This window comes from Biomphalaria glabrata, chromosome 3 (assembly GCF_947242115.1).
Source record: "Biomphalaria glabrata chromosome 3, xgBioGlab47.1, whole genome shotgun sequence".
Taxonomy (NCBI): Eukaryota; Metazoa; Mollusca; class Gastropoda; family Planorbidae; genus Biomphalaria; species Biomphalaria glabrata.
In genome coordinates, this window is record NC_074713.1 from 21,523,656 (window position 1) to 21,543,532 (window position 19,877).

The window sequence follows — 19,877 nt, forward strand, 5'->3', positions numbered from 1 at the left end:
ATGCTTATGTAATAAAGAGTAAAAAAAATTATAAGACTCTTTCGGACTTTGCATTCTATGAGGGCAGATGGCCACATAACATAGACCACTGTTTCCCAAACTGTGTTCCGTAGAACACTGGTGTTCCGCGAGGCCTCAAGAGGTGTTCCACAAACTATTGGAATACTAAACTAGAGTAGGCCACCAAATAAGCAAAGTGTTCAGAATGTGTGTTCAATAAAGGAAACATTTTGGGAAACACTGACCTAGGCGAGAGTTTGAACAAAAAATTACAAAATGTGATACACTGTAAGTATTAAATGCAGAATGTATATATAGGGATACAAACACTGTAACCAGCAGTTGAAGCTACTTCAATCAATTCTATTTTCGACCCTACATTTTTTAAAAGAATTAACAATTTTCATGCTTGCATGTATGGGCGAGTGTGGTTATTTCGTGTGTGTGTGTTGGGGAGGTGTTAATTAGTTCTCTTACAATGTGCAGCCATGTTTAATCATTTCGTACTTTACAATCGAATGCGCTAGATAGACATTCTCACCTGGTCGTTAGTGCCAGGCAGTACCACCAGAAGAATGTGGCTACAAAGGTGAGGTCATAGGATCGGTAATATTAGTTCCCACCCCCCTCGTCCCATCTGTGAGGTCGTAAGGTTAAGCATCTCAGAGAAGGTCTGTTGAAAAAGGTCATGTTTACTGAGGTGGACCTACTTCTGTCCACACTGAGATCAAGTCTGTGATGTTCCACCGATAGAGTCTCCAGGCAGTGTTCATAAGTAATCGATATGTTTACATGTTTCAGATACTTAGTGTACAGGAACAGAGTGTTCGAATTTACAAAACAAAAAGGGGGGGGGGATGCTTGGTTGCTGTGAGAGGAATTAAATGTATGATAAATTCCAAGATTTACTAAATCTTATTGTTTTCGCATAGTACACACTAATGCCCAGGCATTTATCTCGCTTGTTCGAGTTGAACTTTTGTCGTTCTACGACCGAAGGAGGCCAATGATGAGTACACACTCCTACTTTCACTTTTGATGCTAAATGTTAAGAATTGTTTTCAATTTAAATAATACAGAATGATAATAAAATAATTTCTTCTTAACACCTGAACTGCTCTAGAGTGATCTGATTCTCTTGTTGTTTGCCTCCCCCTCCTTCTCTCTCTCTCTATCCCTCTCTCTATCTATATCTATATCTATATCTGTATCTATATCTAAATCTATATCTATATCTATAATCTATTGTTAATAATTGTTATCTATTTGTTCTGATAGACATAAGTGAAACATCAATCTGTTTGGTGGCTTTTTCAGTGGCTGAACGACTCTGACATATTAAACTCCTCCTGTGGTTGCCATGGAGCCCTGGAAATGCCTTATGGGCCACATAAATCCAGTAGAATTGATAGTTTTGGCACCATTATGCATTCCTAACATAGGTTTGTTGAGGCCGGATTGCATCGCGCCACAGACCGAACGTGATCCGCGGGTCGTAGTTTGGGCATCGCTGTCTTAAAACAACTTTGTTACCTCCCTTAAGGATATAAATAAATCGCCCAGAACCACCTGGGGTGGGGACTGAGGGGGGAGGAATGAAGAGAGGGTGGGGGTACATGTTTGTCAAACTGCACGTTGCATATGTAGGTCAGTCACGGAAGGCTGTCTCCCTTAATGAAGCGCGTGTTGTATTGTTTTATTCAAAGAGCGCGGGAAGGAGGCTCGAAGCAGACGACGGCTGATTGGCTCTGTGGGCAGGAAGAACTGAAACATTCAGTAGCGGTAAACAATTGATGCGGTGCATTCGCTTCAAGTGATCCGTGACGCGTATCTCGTTTCCGGAATCAGGGACTAACTTTCCTTGTGGACGTCCCTCCACGGTGATTCCTGCTCTCAACGAAGCAGTAATGATGTCACAGTGTGTGTGTGTGTGTGTGTGTACATTCATCTCCAACTCTTTATTACCATTGGATAAGTGTGTGTGTGGTGGGGGGGGGGGGGAGGGTGCATTGAAATCTCTTATTAACCCATTACTGTTTATGCCGTCGCGTGCTTTTATTTCATACAAATACATTTGGATAAATCTAAAGTCACTTAGGGGTTAATCAGACTGTCGATACAGGATAATAATGCCTTTCTTTTTTTTAAACTCTTTGCCCTTTTTGTATATTTTAGTGAAGTTTCTGATAGAATTTTGTCTTCACGTGAAAAAAAAATATTTGCTGGATATTATCATTGTCTGTTTAGTGGTTGGATTTAGTTGAGAAGTTTCACACTTAAAATTGATCAGAGTAATCTTTCTTTGTTTACAGTTTGATGTTGTAAGATCCCGTTCATCTTTATTAAGCAATAATATCCAATTAGAGGGAGAGAGAGAGAGAGAGAGAGAGAGAGAGAGAGAGAGCAAAAGCAATGTGGCGAAATATGGGGGAGATATAATGGAATATATGATAACGCAATAAAGTGAAAAGAGGAAGTTTGGTTGGGATTTTGGAATGAACAGATACAAAATAAACAATGTGAAAGTGCCGTATTAGAATATCTAAAATCTATTAAAATATATTTTACCTTTACCTATCCCCTAGTCTGTTTGACTGTTGGGGCACCATGCAAGATTCGTCGAGCGTCTTTCTCCATTCCTCTCTGTCTTTTGCCTTAGAACCTCTTTCAATGGCAGGCCGTCCATTCTTTGATGTTGTCTTCACATTGCCATAGCCGTCTTCCTGTCACTGTTTCGAACTTATTAATGAAATAACTTTGTGCTACTAACAAAATAGTTTAGAGATTTGATTGTACAGAGTTAAAATGTGTACACAAAGTGTTATATGGTGTTCCCAAATACGTCGCTTGTCAATGTTTACGTATTCTGTACACCGCTTAGCTTTTTGTTGAAATAGTGACATCCCTATATGAAACTTTCCACTGTCTCATCACTTCTAGTCAAGTCTGTTTTCTACTGATTGAATCAAAGTTTAAAAGTTAATCTAACCGGATTACCCCTCGTCTTGAACCTTTTGGAACTCAGCTAACAAGGGAGACAACAATTAGAAAGACCTGCTGAAACTCAGCTAACAAGGGAAATAACTATTACAAAGACTTGCTGGGATGTTTTCCATTACTTATGACATGCACAATTTTTTTTTTTTGTTTTAAAGCCTGGTCCTACATACGGCAGATTGACTTTGTTTTAAAGCCTGGTCCTACATACAGCAGATTGACTTTGTTTTAAAGCCTGGTCCTACATACAGCAGATTGACTTTGTTTTAAAGCCTGGTCCTACATACAGCAGATTGACTTTGTTTTAAAGCCTGGTCCTACATACAGCAGATTGACTTTGTTTTAAAGCCTGGTCCTACATACAGCAGATTGACTTTGTTTTAAAGCCTGGTCCTACATACTGCAGATTGACTTTGTTTTAAAGCCTGGTCCTACATACAGCAGATTGACTTTATTGTAAAGCCTGGTCCTACATACTGCAGATTGACTTTGTTTTAAAGCCTGGTCCTACATACAGCAGATTGACTTTGTTTTAAAGCCTGGTCCTACATACAGCAGATTGACTTTGTTTTAAAGCCTGGTCCTACATACAGCAGATTGACTTTGTTTTAAAGCCTGGTCCTACATACAGCAGATTGACTTTGTTCTAAAGCCTGGTCCTACATACGGCAGATTGACTTTGTTTTAAAGCCTGGTCCTACATACAGCAGATTGACTTTGTTTTAAAGCCTGGTCCTACATACAGCAGATTGACTTTGTTTTAAAGCCTGGTCCTACATACAGCAGATTGACTTTGTTTTAAAGCCTGGTCCTACATACAGCAGATTGACTTTGTTTTAAAGCCTGGTCCTACATACAGCAGATTGACTTTGTTTTAAAGCCTGGTCCTACATACAGCAGATTGACTTTGTTTTAAAGCCTGGTCCTACATACAGCAGATTGACTTTGTTTTAAAGCCTGGTCCTACATACAGCAGATTGACTTTGTTTTAAAGCCTGGTCCTACATACAGCAGATTGACTTTGTTTTAAAGCCTGGTCCTACATACAGCAGATTGACTTTGTTTTAAAGCCTGGTCCTACATACGGCAGATTGACTTTGTTTTAAAGCCTGGTCCTACATACGGCAGATTGACTTTGTTTTAAAGCCTGGTCCTACATACGGCAGATTGACTTTGTTTTAAAGCCTGGTCCTACATACGGCAGATTGACTTTGTTTTAAAGCCTGGTCCTACATACGGCAGATTGACTTTGTTTTAAAGCCTGGTCCTACATACAGCAGATTGACTTTGTTTTAAAGCCTGGTCCTACATACAGCAGATTGACTTTGTTTTAAAGCCTGGTCCTACATACAGCAGATTGACTTTGTTTTAAAGCCTGGTCCTACATACAGCAGATTGACTTTGTTTTAAAGCCTGGTCCTACATACAGCAGATTGACTTTGTTTTAAAGCCTGGTCCTACATACAGCAGATTGACTTTGTTTTAAAGCCTGGTCCTACATACAGCAGATTGACTTTGTTTTAAAGCCTGGTCCTACATACAGCAGATTGACTTTGTTTTAAAGCCTGGTCCTACATACAGCAGATTGACTTTGTTTTAAAGCCTGGTCCTACATACAGCAGATTGACTTTGTTTTAAAGCCTGGTCCTACATACAGCAGATTGACTTTGTTTTAAAGCCTGGTCCTACATACAGCAGATTGACTTTGTTTTAAAGCCTGGTCCTACATACAGCAGATTGACTTTGTTTTAAAGCCTGGTCCTACATACAGCAGATTGACTTTGTTTTAAAGCCTGGTCCTACATACAGCAGATTGACTTTGTTTTAAAGCCTGGTCCTACATACAGCAGATTGACTTTGTTTTAAAGCCTGGTCCTACATACAGCAGATTGACTTTGTTTTAAAGCCTGGTCCTACATACAGCAGATTGACTTTGTTTTAAAGCCTGGTCCTACATACAGCAGATTGACTTTGTTTTAAAGCCTGGTCCTACATACAGCAGATTGACTTTGTTTTAAAGCCTGGTCCTACATACAGCAGATTGACTTTGTTTTAAAGCCTGGTCCTACATACAGCAGATTGACTTTGTTTTAAAGCCTGGTCCTACATACAGCAGATTGACTTTGTTTTAAAGCCTGGTCCTACATACAGCAGATTGACTTTGTTTTAAAGCCTGGTCCTACATACAGCAGATTGACTTTATTGTAAAGCCTGGTCCTACATACTGCAGATTGACTTTGTTTTAAAGCCTGGTCCTACATACAGCAGATTGACTTTGTTTTAAAGCCTGGTCCTACATACAGCAGATTGACTTTGTTTTAAAGCCTGGTCCTACATACAGCAGATTGACTTTATTGTAAAGCCTGGTCCTACATACGGCAGATTGACTTTGTTTTAAAGCCTGGTCCTACATACAGCAGATTGACTTTGTTTTAAAGCAGTGATGCCCAAAATACGGCCCGCGGGCCAGATCCGGCCCGCGACGTGGTTCCATCAGGCCCGCCGAAACGGCGGCACAAAAAGTAGAAATCTCCCTTCCAAAAAAAAAGGTTGACAAAATGTATCTTTACCTATGTTTGGGCCCTCATTTTTTCTCCGATAAATTGGTATTATGATCTTTAACATTTGTGTGTTTATGCATTGGAACTCAGAATGTAGAATCTAGAAGGAAAAGTTAACCTATCTTTACTTTTTTTTTGTTGAACATTATAAAAAGCCGATATATTTATTTTAAAAAGAAAGAAACAACAACATAAAAAGGGCACTATAAAATAAATATGGCGGCATTATTGGTTTGTGTCGCAAATAAAAGATTGTTTAACTACGCCTAGAAATTGGAGGATCCATGTGAATATTTACCAAAAAGAGACCAAAAAATTTAGTCGCTTATAAAGCTATCTTCACTGTTGCTCAAATTGCAAGTAGAGAAATGAAGCTGTTTTCTGACGCTTAAAAAATATTTCAAGTAGCCTATTAATTAAGGATTAAATTCACAATTTCTACCAAAATAGTTTCAGAACAATTTCATTTCGTTTTTGAAACTTATGTGGCCCGCGAGACGAGTGTCGGAAATTAAAACGGCCCGTTGGTCGAATTAGGTTGGGCATCACTACTTAAAAGAGTAGAACCAAACACATCTTCTAATTTCAGCGCCACATCGCATGCACAACAATTAAACGCCATGTCAAACTTGATCAGAGTCATGGCAACGGTGAGCATTTGACGTTTGATTTCACTCTCGCCAGCAGAAGTGATGGGAATTTAAAAAAAAAAAAGTAAGGGGGGGGGGAAGCAGGACAGGGGCTAAGAATAAAAGGAAAAAAATAAAGGGGGGGGGGGGGGGTAAACACAAGTGAAAGGAGTAAGCCAGAGAAAGTGGAGGGCGTTAAGCAGACGAGTGATTGGAATTAGTGGGGGGGGGGGGGGGAGGGAGAGACAGAAGTAAGGAAAATCAAGCAGAGAGAGAGAGTGGGTGCTGGGGCGGTAGGAGCATGTATGGAGATGTACAAGGGAGAAGGGGGAGTACCGTTAAACTAAGAACCTAACTTTCAATACCCAGAGTCGGTCATAGCATGGTCGTTGATCACTCATGTCATCATTGATGACCTTGACATTCAGGTCATTGACGATGCCTAGGCCCTGTCGTCAAGCCAACTACATGTACCAGCAAAGTTGAAGCGCGACCTTACGCTATGCTAAAAAAAAACAACCAAAAACATACTACTTTCTTGCAGCCGCAAACAACGCCATCTACTTCCAAATACTAAGATGTCAACTTATCTTCTTTCTGACATTACTAATGAGATGAGATGACATCAAGACAGGCAACTCCCAAAGGAATCAATTATGCAGTATCGATACGCGACGTCAGTAAGTGGCAACATGACGTCTGCTGACATTTACAGTCTACACCTTTCTTCACTTACACACACACACATAAAATGACGCAATATTTAGCGTCACGCTGAGGATTCTAAATATAGATGTGCAAGGACATCTATGATGGTAGAGATTGGATTACCCTTTGACCCCCATCATGTCTGGCTGAGTTGTTTTTTTTAAACTCTAACTAGAAGCAAACGAAAGAGTCGTTAGTTGAAAAACTCCAAATTGGTGGAGTAGCTACCGTTGGATTGTCCAAAGTTGAAGAACTCCAAACCTCATTATTGGTGGTGTAGCTACCGTTTGATTGTCCAAAGTTGAAGAACTCCAAACCTCATTAGTGGTGGAGTAGCTACCGTTTGATTGTCCAAAGTTGAAGAACTCCAAACCTCATTAGTGGTAGAGTAGCTACCGTTGGATTGTCCAAAGTTGAAGAACTCCAAACCTCATTAGTGGTGGAGTAGCTACTGTTTGATTGTCCAAAGTTGAAGAACTCCAAACCTCATTATTGGTGGAGTAGCTACCGTTTGATTGTCAAAAGTTGAAGAACTCCAAACCTCATTATTGGTGGAGTAGCTACCGTTTGATTGTCCAAAGACTTGAGCCTAAGGATCTTCAAACTCTGGGGTTGAACAAACCGGTCTGTCTCTAAGAGGTCCAAGTCAATGTCTATATAAAACATTGCTATGTGTCGGCCTCTCCGGACGCATGGACTAGAATACAAGGCCGAAAGCCGAGCATACCGAATGTAGATATTGGTTTTCTTCTGTTTCTTCTAAGCAAGTAATACAGTGTAATACTGGTCCGAACCAATCCAACTTTAGTTGACTACAATTGTCCACCACAACCTAACTAGTATTGCAATAACATTTGAGATACAAAGAACATTCACGATTGTAAACACACACACACACACACACACACGCTCGCGCTATGTACTTCTGGCACAATTATTCATTGGCATAGACAACATATAAATAAAAATAATTAACGAATTAGTTAATGAATTACTAGTAATTAAATATTCTGTTTGATAGGCCTACCAATAAGGGAAATTAATCCTTCAGTATTCAATGATATGGCTAAATATATAGGGTTTCGTCCCATTTGGTAATTGACCACGTTATTTCTCCCACACCCATTCTCGACTCAAGCTGAAAATTAAACAAGTATTTACTGTAACTAACAAAACATGAATCAATTAAATAATTAACCAATTAATCAATTAATTGTAAGTAATTTTTTTTTTATATCGAATAAGGGAAATGACTTGAACATTGTTGATTTAGTTGTAAGTACAGAGTTCTTTCCTTTAGATAAGCTTTACTCTTTTGAAAAAGATTTTATTTTAATTTTTCTTGTTTAATGTTTCTGTACTAGCCAACCACCTCGCCCAGACCTGATGTAACTGGCTCGGTGAGTGATTAGTGACTTGAAATAGTCTATAGGTTTTGGCACGTCATGTATGTTTCATCAACTAGTTCTTCAAGAGATGGTATTTGATGTGATCGTTGTCAAACGTATAATACTTTATATTTGCTGGAAAAAAAAATTAAATCCCATTTTTCTCAAAATAATTTTTTTCATGACACACACAGTCTTATTTTTAATGACACACACACACAGTCTTGTTTTTAATGACACACACACACAGTCTTGTTTTTACTGTTTCTAAACTTCTATTTGTCCAATTGTTTTGTTATTACATCAATGTACTAAATAGTAACAGAGAAAAGTGTTTAAATTATACCAAGAAATGGAGATTTGAGTCGATTACGAAGCAAATTTGATAGAACAGCCGCGAAGAGATTGTAAATATTAAGGTTTTAATTAAATTTTTTTACTCCTAAACCTGACTTTTCTTTTCAAAATGCTTCTGTTACTTTGTTAAATACATAATTAAGTATTAAAATGCAAAATGCGAACAATCTTACTATTAAAGTTTCAGAAAAAAAAGATTTACAGCAACCTTAATTTTGCCCAATTTAACCACAAAAAAAAAACCGGTGGGGAAGATTTAGCAAACAATTTTTTTTCTTATAATTATGTCTATCTAGACTTGTAGTACTTGTGTAATTGTAGTACTTGTGTAATTGTAGTACTTGTGTAATTGTAGTACTTGTGTATTTGTAGTACTTGTGTACTTGTAGTACTACTTTAAGCAAAATTTTATTGTAAAAAATGTTAGAAATTAAAAAAAAATGTTTTGGAAGGTCGACTACCCCCTTAAGTAGTGGTGACGGTTTCTATGTAGAATACTATTCTCCTCTATGGGTGAACATTATCAAAACATAAACAACAACAAATAAACAAACAAACAAACTAAACTATTTTAATATGCTGTTGTCTTCAAAGCCCAAAAATTAAAGTTAAAAAGAGCAGTAGTTCATGTGCCTATGCAGACCCATCTATGACCTACATTTTTTTGCCGCAATCAACGCAGACAATAAATTAGTACACTAATGAATTACCAGAAGTGGACTGTAATAACAGCAGCTTAAGTTATGAGAAAAAACAACACAGTATGAGGCCTTGATCGACAATGACCTATTTAAGCCCAACTAATCGACCTCTAGTTCCGACATTGTTATTTTAAAGCAGATTTATTGTGTTAAAAAAAAAAGGAAATAGAAAAGGAGCAATACGGACTTGTACCAGGTGAATACCACAGAGAGGAACTGCAATTACCTGCATGTAAAAAAAAGGGACATTTTCGTAAGGTGTGCGTGCCAGAACTCCCCCCCCCCCCTTTTTCTTTTTGTACGAAAAAAAAAAGTCACGTGTGCGTGTTTGTAGGTATTTGTGTTTAAAACAGTAAACTTGCGCAATTATTTTCCCACCTTCTCCCCCCCCCCCCTTCCCAGTTCAACATTTACCTGAGCTGTTTTTTTTGTTCTTTGCAATGGTGAGCACCAGCGTGAAATCAAATGTAAGAGTGAGCATTTTTTTTTGGGAGGGGGGGGGAGGGAGTCTTTTCTCTCTTTTCTCGTGCATTGAACGTGAGTAGTCGACAAGGAGTCGACAAGAAGTCGACTAAACTTTGCAATGCAGATAGTGCCAAAGTTTGAGCAGGGAAAAAAAAGGAAAACAAAACGGGGGGGGGGGGGGGGCTACTCCCGTAATGTGCGTACGGACATTTCTTATATCACCTGTTCAGCTCCACTACCTCAAAATGAACTCCCCCCCCCCACCTCCATTCCAAATACATATCTACCTACATCCCTGCCTTTCTCCCTCTTTCACGCAGACGTGATTCCGCCTCACGACCTGGGCTGAGTGCTCCCCTCATAGCGCGGCGCGCACAGACCTGGGGGTCTAGAGTGATGAACAAATTGAGCGCATCAAACAAGCTTCACGTCTGCTCAGCGCGAGCGCCTAGCCTAAAGCGGGAATTTATTTTCCACTAATGTAATTTTTTTTTGTTTCGCGCATATTTCTGGATTACAATTTTTATTGTTCTTGCATTTGAAGAAAATTACAAATCTTTATTTTCTGAAAAAAAAAATCTTTGTTGGATGAAATTTTTCTAGAGAGTTCTTGGAAAATTTTACGTTTCAGTTTGTGAAAATATTTTGATTCGGTAAAAGAAGTTTGGATTTTTACAATGTTTGATTTATGGATGTTATGACGTAAGGAGAGGTAAAGGAAACAGGTAAACAGAAGAATGGGGTAACCTAAACTATTACACACACTGTAACATTGTTAGAGGTAGCTTCAGCTGCAGCTAGTATACAAGACTGTTTTAATTTATCATGTTTTTATTTAATAGCTCGCATGATGTTCAAATTTTAAAAAAGCGATTATTTTAACAGAGAAATGAATTTGAAATATTCAAATTTCAATGACCAGAATCGAAATTGACATTGCGTACCACAGAAAGTATATGTATATTTGTTTTACATGCTCAGGAGCTACGGACCTAGTTATATATTTCCACACCCTAGCCCAAACCTCTCTCCGGGTGGTGCAGGGGGAATGGTTCAAATCTAAACCGACGAGATGACAGTCCAGATATATGTTTGAATAATATTACTGGATGTGAGTATTGAAAGTATGATGCAACGCTTTCCGAATATTTCTGTTACACAATACAATTTGTAAACTGAATAAATAAAACAACAACAGACAAAGAACAATGTTGTTGTTTTTTTCTATATCGCTCATATTCACTTAGATATAAGCTACTTAGATACATAAGAGATTTGTTAGTGAATCTCTTCATACTTGTAACTTGTTGCTTGTAACAACATACATGTCATCTACATTTTGGTTAAGTGTACGTATAGTCTATTACAAGAGTAGTCAAGTTTACGTCTATTGTGTGACTGACGCTATGTATGGTTCAAGTTTACGTCTATTGTGTGACTGACTCTATGTATGGTTCAAGTTTACGTCTATTGTGTGACTGACTCTATGTATGGTTCAAGTTTAAGTCTATTGTGTGACTGACGCTATGTATGGTTTAAGTTTAAGTCTATTGTGTGACTGACTCTATGTATGGTTCAAGTTTAAGTCTATTGTGTGACTGACTCTATGTATGGTTCAAGTTTAAGTCTATTGTGTGACTGACGCTATGTATGGTTTAAGTTTAAGTCTATTGTGTGACTGACTCTATGTATGGTTCAAGTTTACGTCTATTGTGTGACTGACTCTATGTATGGTTCAAGTTTAAGTCTATTGTGTGACTGACGCTATGTATGGTTTAAGTTTAAGTCTATTGTGTGACTGACTCTATGTATGGTTCAAGTTTACGTCTATTGTGTGACTGACTCTATGTATGGTTCAAGTTTACGTCTATTGTGTGACTGACTCTATGTATGGTTCAAGTTTAAGTCTATTGTGTGACTGACTCTATGTATGGTTCAAGTTTAAGTCTATTGTGAGACTGACGCTATGTATGGTTCAAGTTTAAGTCTATTGTGAGACTGACGCTATGTATGGTTCAAGTTTGAGTCTATTGTGTGACTGACGCTATGTATGGTTCAAGTTTAAGTCTATTGTGTGACTGACTCTATGTATGGTTCAAGTTTGAGTCTATTGTGAGACTGACTCTATGTATGGTTTAAGTTTACGTCTATTGTGAGACTGACTCTATGTATGGTTCAAGTTTAGATCTATGGTGAGACTGACTCTACATATAGTCCAATTTAGATCTATTGTGAGACTCCCTAATTGACTCAAAGTTGAATGAGATAAACACAAATGGCATAGTAACGGTGAGTTATCTTATCTTATATAATACAGACGTTATTTCAAAAAAGATGATGATTACGTCCTACGCGTCATTACACCGATAACCAAAATAAGGAGGGAGATAGACCTCAACACCCCTCCTCACCACAATTAAAAATATAAATGTCCATGAGCTTATCTTTATCAACTACACATTTAAATAAAAAAAATTAAATTGCGAATAAAATGGTGTTTTTTTTTTGTAATTGTGTAAGTTGTTAAATTGTTGTTCAGCGTTATTGAGTCTGACCTGGTAGAAAAAAAAGAAATTCTTGTAGACCAATTAAATTATCTAAAAACTTTTTTTTTTCAAATCACTTGAGTCTTAAACTAAAAGTAACCAGTACAACTTTAATTACCCTTGAAACTGACTGCCACTGACATTGAAACGTCCATATACTTATACAGATTTTCCCCTTTCAAATGCCAGTTTGGCTTGTTTGCTTATTTTTCATTTTTTTAATGGACAGTAAATTGATAAAAATCTGAACAATAAAAAACTTCGATTCCAGGGATAGGAACGTAACAATAATAATAATATAAAAACAACAACAACAACAACAACAACAACAACACTGTCTATTGACTTACATTTGTCTTCGTATTTTTGAAATTATGAACAAAATGAAAACGAGTAACAAAAAAAAAAACCTGGGACTGTTGGATGAGTTGAAAATTTTTTTAAAGATTAAGATAAGATCAAAGGAGATGAATCTAGATCTAGGTCAATAGGTAGAGCCATGACTGTAGTCCTGATAGACTAGGTTCAAACCACTCGTTATTAAATGATTCGTGTTCAGGCGAAGCGATAGCAAGAAATTACTTTTTGTATTTTGTTTGAAGTCGGCCGTCCTTTTGTGCACGCACACACACACACACAGTCTCATTCACACACATCTGTACAAAGATATCTACACACACATATACGTGTACTTAGTGGATAACTTTCATAAAGAAGTGATAACTTCTGGGACATATTTCAGACACATGTGTGACTTGGAAAGGACCAACATAAAACTGTTACAACATAGAACAGTTACACAACGTTTTAAGAGAGAAGAATAGATCCAGTCAAACATGTGCCATTTCATCTCTCTCTCTCTCTCTCTCTCTTAGTTTCTCTTTATCCTTCTCTCCATCCGCCCTCTTTTTCTGTCCTCCAAATTACTCTCAACCCAACCTTCTCTCTCTCTCTCTCTCTCTCTCTCTCCTGCAATGGCCCAGCAGATGTCTCATGCTATATAGTAACACTGTCTATCAACGTTTAATATTGCTTCGTTGCGATACGTTGACAATGGGTGGCTGCCTTCTGGTATACGCTTTTACTGTCGTCTCAATAGTCCCGAGTTCAAACCCTGCCTATTCACATCCCCTGCCGTCCTGCGGGAGGTTTGGGTTATGATGTAATAATCTTCACTTCTGAAGGAATCTCCAAAACAATTAGAGACAAAATCAACCCCCCCCCCCTTTTTTTTTCATCAATATCAATGATTCAAAATGTATAAGCTATTATAATATATAAACAATGAACTGATGAGATTATAAAAATGAAGATCTCTAAGAACTCTACAAATCGATATTTTCTATCTGTGATCATTTATAGCAGTATTATGCATCGTTTTTATAGCTGGTCCATGGATAAATTCGACGGTGGGGGGGGACGCCTTTGAGTTTGTGGGATAACACAAACTCTCTTTGTAGTCTTGTTTTCTCTAGGCCTGAAACTTATGTTATGAAGTATTTGGTGTCTAATACCGTACTTTGCTTGTATTAAGATTTGAGATTAAAGGTTTGAAAAAAAATTAAAGCCTCGTTCTGAAATCAAAACGCTCCTGGATTCGGATGATTGGCTTGAGGAACGTCGGAAATAAGAACAAGTTCCGCTTTCATGGTCATAGATGAACAGAATCTCATTTCGTAGAGCCTTCAAAGTTGAAGATATAATGTTAATGTCACTGGTCGTGACAAACTTCGTGACACTAAGTAACTAGCTCATTGGACGAGCACGTTTTGGTTGGTTGAGGGTATGAGTTTGAATCCTCGAATGATCTGCTTCACTGTATGGAGCATCAACGGAGTTCAGAACATCATCGAAATCATTGGCTTATATTGTAAAGTGCTTAAAACTCTCATTGTTCTGTACATACATGTACATATAGATACATACATATAGATACATACATATAGATACATACATATAGATACATACATACATATAGATACATACATACATATAGATACATACATACATATAGATACATACATACATACATACACAAAGGTTATCGAGTGGTAAAGCCAAATCGTCTCGAGTTCGAGTTTCGTTGAAGACTGGAATGTTCAACTTCGTGATTGTTAAGTCGCCCCATGTATGCCCCATGTATGCCCCATGTATGCCCCATGTATGCCCAACTTTAATGGGTACCTGAAATACGTTGTGGAGCGTAAAGGTCGTTGTGCTGGCCACATGATACCATCGCTAACCATCGGCCATAGAAACAGATGAACATTTTATTCTCTGCATCAATAGATGGCAAGGTCTGAAAAGGGTTATCTTTACATACATTTAAATACATAATACTTTATCTTTACCTACATAAAACATTTTATAGACATTGTATCTTTACATAATACTAGGTAAAGGAAACAAAGGCACATTATATTCCATATAAAAATTAGATCAATGTATAATGCATACATACTTTATATGCAATGGTAGCCTTAGGTACAGCACCGAGTTAAATGATCCGTGGTTTGGGCTCCGGTCAAAAGTTTTCGGACCTCATGAAATTCGAATAAATAATCTCACTCCTTGTTTTCTCTGGCGCTTTCCCTACCCCCCCCCCCCCCCTCTCTCTCTCTAACAAAAAGTAAGACTAATCTACGACATAATTTTATTTAATGTCTTTAAACTTTTCTACCTCTTTTCCCATTTTGGAGGCCATTTTGCCAAAGGTATTTGAGATGTGTCTTTAAGCCAGTGTTTCTCAAAGTGGGGAAGACTTTGGAGGAGGTACGAGTTGCACTTTATTAACTATGCGGATTTTTTAAAATAACCATTAATTATGTTCTGTTAATAAATTAAAGTGTGGTTGGGGAGGGGGCGAGGGATACTCAGCATTACAAACATATATAAAAGGGGTACAAAGAAGTCAAAAGTTTGGGAAACACTGCTTTAAGGTAAAAAAAAAATGTTTATAGACACTTGCTTATTGAGTATATGCCTGAGAGTTTGAGCCTTTCTCTAAGACTTCTATGTTTCACATGCAGCTAGAAGATGAACATGACTTCATAGGGCTCACCTAACAAAATAATTAAAGCTTGTCTTATGTTACCTGTTAGCAGCAGTGCTCGCGCGCATTACACCTCAACACGCGCGCACATACTCAGATATACAATTATGTAGTTGAAGAATCCCTTTCTTTTCTTATTTTTTTATGGCAATGTTGTTTAGCGCATATTTGTGTGTTTTTCTCGTAAACCGCAAAGAAAGGATAACTCTGTTCTAACAGCTATCGTCTGCCTGACCTCTTACAAGGATTATCGCCTGCTACTTAATGTTCTTGCCATTTGGCCCAACCCACACACACAAAAAAACAGACGTATTTTTTCCCCATCATGATATATAAAAAGTATAAGTAGCAAGCAAAATCTAAAAAAAAAACTTGTTAACAAATTACAAGGGAAAGAACTGCACATTTACAACCGTTTCTCTTAATACTGTAAGGTTTATTTCACTTTTTCTAAATCAAACAAACCTATTTAATTATCTCTAATTAGTTGAATCATTGGTTATTTTTTTAATATTGATTCGTGTTTTGTTAGAGGCAATGTATAATTGTGCTGAGAAAGGGTATAAGACCTATACCAGTAAAAAAAATTTGTACCAGACAGACAAACGGAGCTTTGTAATAAAAAAAAACAATTATGACACCTTGACCTATTTTTATTTATTTATTAAAGCTAAAAAAAATATTTAGAACAAGACCGGGGCATATCAAGTTTCTATTATTGGCTTGTAGTTATGTCATCATATTTATGTCAATCCACGTAACTGAATAACTGATAGAAAGCGCTTCCGTTATCATTTCCCTTGGGCAAATCTATTTACAGCTATTTCAAAAATCTATAAAAAGAATATACAAAGGGTGATTCAAAAGTAGGTGAACAGTACATAACAATATTTTTGTATTTATTTATACGTACAAGTCTATATTCATTACTTTGCCAATCCACACGGACTTGTAATCAAAGGTCTAACCCTAGTCCCCCCACTGTTGAATAAATGGTGTCGTCTCTCACATACAGCACTATTTGCACAGTCTCTCACATACAGCACTATTTGCACAGTCTCTCACATACAGCACTATTTGCACAGTCTCTCACATACAGCACTATTTGCACAGTCTCTCACATACAGCACTATTTGCACAGTCTCAAGCATACCATTTCTGTGCTGTTCACACTTTGCCATTTGAATTATCGAGATCTATGACTTATCGAGATCTATGACTTATCGAGATCTATGACTTATCGAGATCTATGACTTATCGAGATCTATGACTTATCGAGATCTATGACTTATCGTAACTTACTTGTCGTCTTAAAGCGTCAGTTTTGTCTCAGAAACCGGAAACAGACTTTTTGTTCTTGTCTAATTTAGGATGTAGGTTTAGGACACAAGAGTTAACTGTCCATGACGAACTAAGACTTCTTGTTCGTGGGTCACATCTGGTGGCCTCTGGAAGTTTTAATTTAATAAACTGGCTAGTATCGGACTCTTGGGTTGTCTTGTTGGTCCAGATGTTAAATTCCCTCCCTCCTCCCTCACGCTCTCTCTCTCTCACTCCCTCACTCTTTCACTCTCTCACTTCCTCACTCCCTCACTCTCTCACTCCCTCACTCTCTCACTCCCTCACTCCCTCACTCTCTCAAATGCTTTCTCTTTTTTTCTTTCAGTTGCCGTCTTTTACAATTGACACTTCTCTGTTTTACTAGCGGGTGATCAGACTTCAAGATGTTTACATCCATGTCTAGCCTTCCTCAGGTTTCGAACCAGGGACCAATGAGACCATCAAACGACAGTCTAGATCGCAGACCACGGAACAGGCCACATCTGTTTCAATTACATCCACTATCTTCTTGTATGTTGTCTAATTTGAAGCAATCATTTCCTCGCTTATCCCCCCCCCCTTCTCTCTCTCTCTCTCACACACACCCAGCCACATCCATAATACTTGATTGAGTACCAGGAAAACATTGAAGAAAAAAACAACAAATTATGCTCGCCCTTCATAGACGTTGTTCATTCCATTTGGCTTGGGGGAGGGGGGCCAAACCTTTCCCACGTTTACTGTGGGAAAAAGGGGGGAAAAAGAATTCCGACAGCAGAGCACCAGACGCCGATGCTGCGTCACTAGGCGGGCCTTGGTGCATCGCTTGACCAGCCGTGGACGAGGAACAGGACAAAGGGAAAGTGATCAATCTGGTTTTGGGGGTGGGCTGGGCAGACATCTCTTCCAATTTGTCCTGTGACGACCAATCATTCCAGGTCATTTTCTACGTTTCCTCCCACCCCCTCTCCCTTCTCTCTTCCTTTCTCTCTCTCTCGTGCCTCGAGAAGGGGGTGGATGGTTCTAGGGTGGAAAAAAATGTCGATGACGACGACGATCTCATTTTTGGTAACCAGCAGACGATCAAGAAAATGTTTTCGAATGTTTAATTTTTGTTTTACAAAGCTACACATCAGCTCTCACTGTCTCTCGGGTCAAAGTTTGGAACACGTTATTTTTTTCCTACACCGATTTTCGGATCAATTTGAAACTTCGCACATTTATTCATTGCCGTAAACAATACACGAATTAACAAAAAAAAAACACAAAAAAAAACAGTTAATTAATTACTGGTTTTTTTTGTGTGTGTTTCAACCAACAAGGTTAAATATGCCTGGTTTTGTCCCCTGAAATGATTGTACACGTTATTTCTCACACCCATTCTCGGATCAAGTTGAGACAATTATTTAGTGTACCGAACAAACAAAAATGAATCAATTAAAAAAGTAAAATTTAGTAAACTGATTATTAGTAGTTAGTAGTTATTTTGTTTGATATTGAAAAAGGGAAATAGCTTCTACATTCTTGAGAGATTCAGCTGTAAGTGTGGAGTTCTTCTTAGATAAGCTTTGCTTTCTAAATAAGGATTTTAAAAAAAATATGTTTTTTTAAGCTTATGATCACATGATAAGAAAGTAATATTACAGTTTATGTTCGCTACTGCTTGTGAGAGGCGCCCCTTCAGAGTCTTGAGGCTTCAGAGAGTTGTTGAGTCTGAGGCTACCTGAGAGTGTCAAGAGTGCTCGCGTGTAGTGCACTAATTATTTATTGTGGCGGAGTCATGTTATGTCCTTGCGTTGATTACACTGGTCCATGTTTCTGTAAAGTAGATAGAACCGCTACACACAATAGGGGAAGCCGAAGAGAGAGAGAGAAAAAAAGGAACATAAGGAAAAAAAGAACGAGAGAGAGCGAGAGAGAGAAGGAGAAAGTGAGAGAGAAAGAGAGCGAATGAGAGAGAGAATTAAAAAGATAATTAAGAAGAGAAAGAGAGAGAAAGAAGGAAGTTAAGAAGATAAAGAGAGAAAGAGAGAGACAGAAAGAAAGATAAGGAAAGAGAGAGATAGATAGAGAGAGAGAGACTTACTAGACTCATAGACTTACTAGACTCATAGACTTACTACTTACTAGACTCATAGACTTACTAGACTCATAGACCTACTAGATTCATAGACTTACTAGACTCATAGACTTACTAGACTCATAGACTTACTAGACTCATAGACCTACTAGACTCATAGACTTACTAGACTCATAGACTTACTAGACTCATAGACTTACTAGACTCATAGACTTACTAGACTTACTAGACTCATAGACTTACTAGACTCATAGACCTACTAGACTCATAGACTTACTAGACTCATAGACTTACTAGACTCATAGACTCATAGACCTACTAGACTCATAGACTTACTAGACTCATAGACTTACTAGACTCACAGACTTACTAGACTCATAGACTTACTAGACTCATAGACCTACTAGACTCATAGACTTACTAGACTCATAGACTTACTAGACTCATAGACTTACTAGACTCATAGACCTACTAGACTCATAGACTTACTAGACACATAGACTTACTAGACTCATAGACCTACTAGACTCATAGACTTACTAGACTCATAGACTTACTAGACTTACTAGACTCATAGACTTACTAGACTCATAGACTTACTAGACTCATAGACTTACTAGACTCATAGACTTACTAGACTTACTAGACTCATAGACTTACTAGACTTACTAGACTCATAGACTTACTAGACTTACTAGACTCATAGACTTACTAGACTCATAGACTTACTAGACTCATAGACTTACTAGACTTACTAGACTCATAGACTTACTAGACTCATAGACTTACTAGACTCATAGACTTACTAGACTTACTAGACTCATAGACTTACTAGACTCATAGACTTACTAGACTCATAGACTTACTAGACTTACTAGACTCATAGACTTAATAGACTCATAGACTTACTAGACTCATAGACTTACTAGACTCATAGACTTACTAGACTTACTAGACTCATAGACTTACTAGACTCATAGACTTACTAGACTCATAGACTTACTAGACTTACTAGACTCATAGACTTACTAGACTTACTAGACTCATAGACTTACTAGACTCATAGACTTACT

General features: G+C 37.8%; 1 protein-coding gene across 1 annotated transcript in view; it reads left to right on the top strand.

Annotated features, from left to right (window-relative positions):
- The first annotated feature begins 10,150 nt into the window (after window positions 1-10,150).
- Window positions 10,151-19,877, top strand: part of LOC106056831 (uncharacterized) — a 143,482-nt gene continuing 133,755 nt past the window's right edge. Inside the window, exon 1 of the mRNA XM_056023960.1 lies at window positions 10,151-10,531. The gene's annotated coding sequence lies outside the window, so the exon portion shown is untranslated. The remainder of the gene's footprint in view (window positions 10,532-19,877) is intronic.